This window comes from Choloepus didactylus, chromosome 3 (assembly GCF_015220235.1).
Source record: "Choloepus didactylus isolate mChoDid1 chromosome 3, mChoDid1.pri, whole genome shotgun sequence".
Taxonomy (NCBI): Eukaryota; Metazoa; Chordata; class Mammalia; order Pilosa; family Megalonychidae; genus Choloepus; species Choloepus didactylus.
This window is the reverse complement of record NC_051309.1, coordinates 222,822,437-222,829,542: the sequence shown is the minus strand read 5'-3', so window position 1 is coordinate 222,829,542 and position 7,106 is coordinate 222,822,437. Positions and strand designations below refer to the sequence as shown.

The 7,106-nt window shown below is 43.3% G+C and overlaps 1 protein-coding gene across 6 annotated transcripts in view; it reads left to right on the top strand.

The window, feature by feature from the left end:
- Positions 1–3,210: 3,210 nt before the first annotated feature.
- NSD3 (nuclear receptor binding SET domain protein 3) overlaps positions 3,211–7,106 on the top strand; it is a 140,996-nt gene continuing 137,100 nt past the window's right edge. For all 6 annotated transcript variants that reach the window (XM_037831388.1, XM_037831387.1, XM_037831383.1 and 3 more), the window contains exon 1: positions 3,211–3,671. The gene's annotated coding sequence lies outside the window, so the exon portion shown is untranslated. The remainder of the gene's footprint in view (positions 3,672–7,106) is intronic.

Sequence of the window (7,106 nt, the reverse complement as noted above, 5' to 3'; positions counted from 1 at the left end):
AGTCGCCATGGTAACCAGCTTGGAGTCGCACATTACATCATTTTGATGTATCCCCCAGCATTGCCCACTCCCCAAACCCGCAAAGGGCGGGAACGGGAAGGAAAACATCCCTCTCTCCTTTTCTTCAGGACACAGGAATGGAATGGTGCGAAATTTTCATATGGAAATCTGAATCCCTCTAAAGAAGTCTGCTTTATAAATGTTTTCTTAACAAGTGTTGTTTATGAGGAGTAGTTTGTGTAGATATCTCAACGTCTAAAATGTACAGTATAATAGCGGTGCAATGACGTAGGCATTGCAGGTCTGGGGGTACTTCAGTTGCTAGCATGGGAACTGTGCCACTTTGATACAGCGAAAGATCTAGAAATATTCTGGCTACCCAGTTACCTCTTCTCATCCATTTTATCTAGCTTTAGAATGAAAACAAAATTTTAGTGGCTGTATCTCATGGAGAATACTTCTCCAAACACACACCTTACTCGTCTGGGCTGCACAATTGTAAGAATAAAAGATGGCGTGTATTAAATTTCACTGAGAAATGCAGACCGTTTTTAATCCACAAAGCATTCAACCGCTGATAAAGAATAAACTATGTTAAATAGGCAAAACTTTTCAGTTTGACCACTAGAGGTCCCTTTGTGGCATGCCTGACGCCCACCTTTCCACGTCGAGGTTTCATTTCACGTTTTAAGTTTGCTGGAATTAATAGTTTCTACAAAGCCTTGGTCTCTTCACCTTTGCCTCCTGAAAATTCTCTATGGTACATTTTGAGTTCTAAAAGGCAAGGTAATTTTCACTTTAATCTCATAAATTAATCCATGCACTACCATGTACCTGTACGTTTCTGGAAAAGATGATAAAGGATGCAAAAATATTCCTCAGTTCCCTGGGAGACATTTTATACCGGGAAATCTTATTCATGCATTGTATTCACTTACAACCAGGCACAGTGAAAATCATTAAGTATTGAGAAATTAGATGAACAATTCCATGTTCAGTATCTGGAAGGAGATGAGCTAGGTTTTCTATCATGGCCATATGTCAGCAATCCTATTCTGAAAGGGGAAGAACCCCTTCTGGGTGAAATTCATTTGTTCAGAGCAATGCCTGCCATTTCCTGTGACCAGGCCTGGCAATTTTTTGACTTTCAGGATAAACAATTCATTATGTAAACACTGTTTGGATATAATTTTGAGAAGAGAAACATTTTGTCTCCATAACTTGCCCCGACAATTGTGTTAGGTTGCTGTCTTACTAAACTTTTTGCTCATTTTCTATGGAAAAAAGGCAGCTTCTGAACCTCGGAAAATGTTAGGTGCTGAAAATGTAAGTTATTTTTTTAACAGTCATTTCCCTAAATATGGCTCCAGATCAAATATTAACACTGTATATGCTAATATTTTTGCAGGGAGAAGCTATGCATCTACTTCAATAATTTCAATTTTAAACTTTTGTTGTCAGCATATCTAGTAGGAGCAGACTAAAATAAAATCCCTGGAGACAATTTACCAGATTCTTCTAAAGGGGAAAGAAAGTCCAGGTGCCAGGTCAAGGCAACACTTTATCAACAAAGCAATGAGGATGGAAAAAGAAGGATGGAGATAGAAATGATTATAGAAACAAACAAACAAACAAAAAGACTAACCATTCTTTTGAAGAAATAGAATCAAACTGAAATAGGCTCAGGTAGCCCCTTTGGCTGTCTGTGTTGTAAAGAGACGTATTTATAACAAATACAGATTCCTTTAATTTTGGTCCTATTCAAATAGTAGGTTTAAAAATATTTAATGATTATAGTAATGGGAACTCTTAATTCTCAATGTCGTCCTCAGTATCATTAACAGGATGATGTTAAAAACGAATACACTTTGTATGACTGCATGGTATGTGAATATATCTCAATTAAAAAATGAATTAAAAAAGAATACATTAAACTAAACCATATATTAACTAAACCAATACATTAAAATAATTGAAAATAATTAAAATAATTGGAATCTTTCATTTTATTTTCTTGTTTGAGTGGTATTTAAAGATAAAAAGATGAAGAATTTCTTTTAGCAGTACCAATTAGTGCGGCAGTAGAACGTCTACCGAGAGCATAAGGTCTACTGCTGACATGGCTTTACCATTGTCAGAACAGAAAGCAGAGTACTGGTTTCCTCGTCTGATGCTATCCGTGTTTCCTTTGTACGTCCAAGTCTCTGTGCTGCAATCGTTCTAAGTCTTTACCACCGGGTTCCCCTAAATATCAAAGCTGCGTGCTCCTGAAGGACTAGTTCACCATGTCCCACACCTAGGACCGTTTGTTGTTTTACATAAATTTCCCGGCTTGGGGAGGGTTGCTGAGCATTTCGACTACGTCTTTCTCCTCTTGTATCTCCATGGGCTCTGTCCTGGGCAAATGCTCTCCACGCCCTCGATGCACAGGGCGGCAGGGAGGGCGGCAGGGCCCCGAGCCCGCGGGTCCTCGCCGTGGGGGTCGGCTCTCCTCGAGCTTTTAACCACAGGCCCTGGGCCCGCAGAGGGAGCAGGAAGAGACGGGGTGTGAGGGTCCGGGCCTGCCCGGAGGTGCAGAGCTTCCTAAGAGGCCCTGAGGGCCGCCGCGGCCTTACCGTGCTAGCATCTATGGGTAAGAGTAAGGCCTCTCCCAAGGCGCCATCCCTAAACTGCTGCCTTGGTTTCCAGACGCCGACCCATGTGGACAGAGTTCTTCCTCGACAGCTGTCGGGCGGAAACCCGCCAAGGGGGCACATTACTTGTTCTACAATTTCCCAGTCCTCGATTGTGGGTTTTTTCTAACATCTCGGAACCGTGTAGCCGTGTCACCCAGAGCAGGACCATACGGTATTTTAATGTGCGCAGTTATTCAATAAGGACCAACACGCAAGATCACAAGTTCATCCCCCAGGCCCAACCTTTCATTTGTCCTCTCGTTTTGTTTTTATTTTTGTTTTGTTTTGTTTTTTTTACTCTCCTTCCCATCCTTCCTTCCTGCCTCTTTGCCTATGTCGCCCGCGGTCTCCTCGCTCGTCCGCCCTCTCCGGCCACTCGCAGGCCTGGTTCTCCGCCCCTGCCCAGCCCCTTCCTCCGCGGTCCCGGCGCCGAGGCCTGGGACTGCACTTCCCGGCAGGCCCCGCGGCCAGCGGCCAATGAGGCGCTGAGGATTTGGCGGCGGCGGCGGCGCCCGGAGAGTCTGGGTGGGGGGGCTTTGTGCGCGGCGGCGCTAGGACGGTCGTGGTCGTCGTCGTCGGCGGCGGCCAGGACCCAGGCGGAGGTCGAGGCTGAGGGGGCTGGCCACGGGTGGCCGCCGAGAGGCGCGCAAAGGCGGAGTCGAGCCCCGAGGGCATTGCCGCCCGGCCCGGCCGCTCTCCACAGGCGACTCCCCAGTCCCTCCACCTCCCCGTCCCACCCCACCCCCCGCAGCCTTCCTGCTCCCCGCTCCCCGCCCGGCCTGACCCGGCCGTGGCCCTCCTCGGTGCCAGCCGCCATGGCTGGGGCGCCCGGCACGGGGGAAATCTAGCCCGGGGATTTCATGCGGCCTAGCTTGGGTCCTTCTCCTCCCCCCTCGGCCGCGGCGGCTCCCCGCATCCAAACCCCACTCCGGGCCTCCGTGTGTCTCCTGTGATCGTACTGACACGGCCGGGGGGTTAGAATGGAACAAACTGAAGGTAAAGTGCGTGTCTATGCGTGTGTGAGAGAGTATGTGTGCGTGTTGGAAGGAAGAGCTGAGGAGGGAACGACTGCGAGGGAGCGACCTGGGGATGGGGCAGGAGGCGGAAGACCGACCCTGGTGGGGATGGGAGGGAAGCGGGTGGCCCGAAAAGGTTCCAGAGGAGTCTGAGGGAGGAGCAGATGGCGAGGTAGGGGTCTGTGGAGGGGACCGGGGGGTGGGGCAGGGGAGGTAGGGTTGGGGATTAGAGTGGAGTGGCGCTGAGCGGGGAATTGGGAATAGAGGTGGGATGGGGGCGGGAATCAAGATGGGTTCGGGAGAGGGGCAGGGAACGAGGAGAAGAGTTGGGTTTAGGTAAGGTTGGATAACTGGGTTCGCTAAGAAACAGGGAGGTTTGGGGGTGGAGTAAGGAAACAAGAATATGGGGAAATGGGGTAGAATTTGATGGAGAAATGGAGAATTTTACGGGGCTCATGGGAGAAACGAGGGAATGGACGTGGAGGAGAAGGTGGATTAGGAAAAGGGATGAGATATAGTTGAGGGAGATACAATATGAGGAAAGGAAATGCTCAGGAAACTGGAAGACAGGATTGAGTTGGGGAAGAAAATAACTGAATGATGAGAACGATTGAGCATCAGGAGAGTGGGAGAAAAATAAGGAGATGGGGGTTGTTAAAATGTTAAGAAAGGAAAACCTTTTGTTCCTATTTTTATGTGTATCCTGTGCCTTTTCTTTCAAGGCTAGAGAATAGAGACACTAGTGGTTATGGTGTTATGATTGTTGTGAAATGGAGAGGTGGGGGGTTTACAGTTTTGAGCGAGGAGGAGATGTGTTTGTCTTATGGTAGAGAGCTAGGGAAAGACATGACCATAATTTGATGGTTTTGGTGAGGGAGTGAAGAATATTCACATTTAAAGGGGGCAGGGGCAGCCATGTTTGCTGCCAGGCACTGCAGTGTAAATAAATTCTTTCTCCTCTCCGACATCAGTATGAATCTGGAAGGGGCCGGTTTCAGATTATTAACCCCCATTCTTTCTATTCATGAACACTTCTCCCTTGTATCTTGGGTCATTTAAAATTATTCATAACCACCAAAGGAGGTAGTGATGTTTTCCATCTTGTATGTTTTGCTGCTTTTTCCGCTCTCTTTTTCCCTCTTCCTTCTGGTTGCAAACAAGGCATGCTGGTAAACTGCAGTGTGAAATTTAACCCTTTTTGTAAAGCCAGAACCAGATTTTTTACTAGCTGAAGGAATCACTACTATAACATTTCACACATGATCATGAGAAGTCTTTGAAATATTGGAAATTAATTTGTTTTAGAAGCCCCAGAAGCAGTCAACATGTTTTCTGCAACTCTTTAAGTAAACAAGGAAATTGCATTGGTTATTTTACTTGGGCTTGTGTTCTTGGCAAAGCACTGTGTCCGGGTGAGAAGGGGTAGGAAGCTCTGCTTGTGGTAGTTTATCTGCTTGCTTTGTTTTGAATGTTGGGAAATTAGAAATATGCGTATTTTAAAATGGTGTACCTGATAGCTCCTGCTTATAGGTGATGGGTGAATTAAGAATAGTGTGTGTTTGTTTTTTTATAAAAGATCTCCCTCCCCCCATCCTTCTCTTGCTTTCATGTAGCTGGTTGAAGACAATCTCCAAATGCCTGTTTAGCACAGTGCAATGATGTATGAAGTAGGCATGCAGTTCTTAGACCCTCATTGAAGTGCCAATTATTTTTAGTGGGAACTTCAGGTCACTCTCAGGAAAGCTACAATAACTCTTTAATGTACTCAGATGTAACTACTTGTGTGATTTGAAATAGTTACCATTCTAAAGGCTTAAGTCCTGATAAACTTACAGTAAATAATTAAGTGGAGACTATTTTATTTTCATATTGAAAAGGATTGAATGCCTATGATCTTTTGTTTTTGTCTTATAATTTTAATTGGGATAACCAAGTTTTAATCCATCTTGTTGATATTGAAACTGTTCTCTAATTCCAGGAAGCCTTGTTAAAATTGTAATATGATAGACTAAAATCAGTTTTACTGTGTATTGATTTACATTTCCTTAGTGGCAACATCCTCTCAGTTACATAGAAGTTTAAGATATATTCTTGGACTGTTGGAAAAATTAAATTGATTATTATTAGAGTGGTATTTTCTAAGAGTAATTTTAGTATAAAGACCAGGTTTAAAGTTTGGAGTATTTTGATTTGACAACATTCAGTTCCGTTCCAAAAAGCTGTTTAGCACAGTTTTTAAAAATTTGTTTGCATGGAGATTTCATTTTTATATCTCTCACTTGATTGATACTTTTTTGTTGGCAAATTATGTGCCTGAACTCTCAGTGTCATAAAATTTTAGTAAAGTGAGAAATCATTTTCTATTAAAATTTTAAAAATCATGTTGGAAGCTTGAATTACTAGAAAGAGTGTACTCCTATGTATTCAACATTCTGTAAAGATCAGAATGTTGTCTGATCATGCATATTCTGGTTCCTATGGCAGGCATCAGTAAGGCTATACTAGTAGATAACACTTAAAAGCCAAAATGCTCTGATTACCATGTTCATCAACCCACCTGTTGCCTGTGATAGTCCTTTTTCTTTCTTAACCTTAAATGAACAAACATCCTCTCTTGTACTGATGATATTGAATGAGTTCTGAGTAGAGGAAATTGGTTGTCTGTGAAGTTGACTATTCCTGAATGAACTGTCAAGTCTCTGATTCTAAAGACACCAGTTTCTGGATTATAATGTTTGTAATTATCATAGTACCTGCCAACAGTTATTGTCGTATTGCTGTACTAGTGTCTTCCGTGCTTGATTTCCTTTTATCTATCCAACAATTTTATGAAGACGGCTCTCTTTTCTCCTCTTTACTTCTCCAGAAACTGAGGCTCCAGCTTTCTCCTAATGGAGAAACCCGAGTTAGGTAACTTGCTAACTTCACACAGATGGTAAATAGCAAAGCCAGTATTTGAACCCAGTCTTGTAATTGCAGAACTTGGATCATCACGGCTTTACTTTTGGTTTCTTAAAAAATTCAAACATGTTCTTTCTTTAATTTTTTTTCAATATTATGGAAGACTAAGAAGTTTAAAAAAAAAAAAAAAAGGAAGTCATTAATTGTCCGCAGGCTCCCACTGATAACCTCTAGGAAGTTGCTTGTGTATCCTAGAAAATCTTTGTGCATATGTATGTTTACCTCTCTTAAAATACATACAAATGGAGTCATACTATCTCCATTTTGTTCTTTTGTCTTAACAGGCCATCCGGGACATCTTTTCAAATTAGCACATGTGGGTCTAAAGCTTTTTAAGGATCAGATACCATTGTTTGGTATATTGATTAACATTTGGGTCATTTCCAGGTTTTTATAATATAGTAGGAATATAGTAGGTCCTGAATTAAGTCCCTAGCAGCCTCTTTACATGGAA